Below are 877 nucleotides of genomic sequence, written 5' to 3'. Positions count from 1 at the left end.
CACCTATGCTTTAGAATAACAACTAACAAACAATAAAAGTAATCTGTTCAGTTATATATAGTCATAGAAATGAAACTAAAGCTACTAAACCCCTCTTCTACTTACTTCTCATGGTGTAAGGCTCTCAATTAGTGGAAAATCCACCATATGCTTATATCCTTCATTTGAGCTTAACTCCTATTGTGTCAAATTTATAAAATAAATTTAATTTAAAATTTACAGACCATATGTTGAGTTAAACTTGAAATCTCCTAGGACGCCTACAATAAGATAAATATTCAAATTGGTGAAGTAAGTTTCCACAGCATAACCCCTACTTCTCCTTATTGCATATCCAACCATTTTTATCCAAGCTGCAGTGCATAAAATAGACATCATATCATCCTAGGCCTGCCAATCATATTGCTCTAATTGTTGCAGAAAACTTAATGTGAATTTACCTCTGCTAAAATTGTTACTCTACAAAGAGTTTCTCCAAGTACTTTATCAAGATTCTGTGGTATAGAACTTCACGATGTAAAATGACATTCTAAAATAGAGTCACTTCCTGAAGAAGCAGAGCTTTCGCCCTCATTGGAGTTATCACTCAAAGTTGAGAGAGGAAAGCAAAAGAAATAATTATCTTGCATGAATGAGCAGATTTCTCTTCTTTCACAAACTATGTTGGCGACCTCAGTTTGCCTATGTTTTGCACGGAGATGAGCTGAGTGCCTCTTGCAGGAAGGAGTTGGGAAAATAATAAGAAACAAACAACTGAGGGTTGGGGTCGAGAGGAATAGAGGTGGAAGTAAAGAAAAAAGCCTGCTTTAGGGCTTGTAGAAAGAAAATCTTAAAACGATCTGATCCCTTTCTCTGATGAAAATAATATATTTCCTTG

This window comes from Mirounga angustirostris, unplaced genomic scaffold (assembly GCF_029215605.1).
Source record: "Mirounga angustirostris isolate CCGP_5_RB_7025 unplaced genomic scaffold, mMirAng1.0.hap1 SCAF_3, whole genome shotgun sequence".
Lineage (NCBI taxonomy): Eukaryota > Metazoa > Chordata > Mammalia > Carnivora > Phocidae > Mirounga > Mirounga angustirostris.
This window is presented reverse-complemented; position numbering follows the sequence as displayed.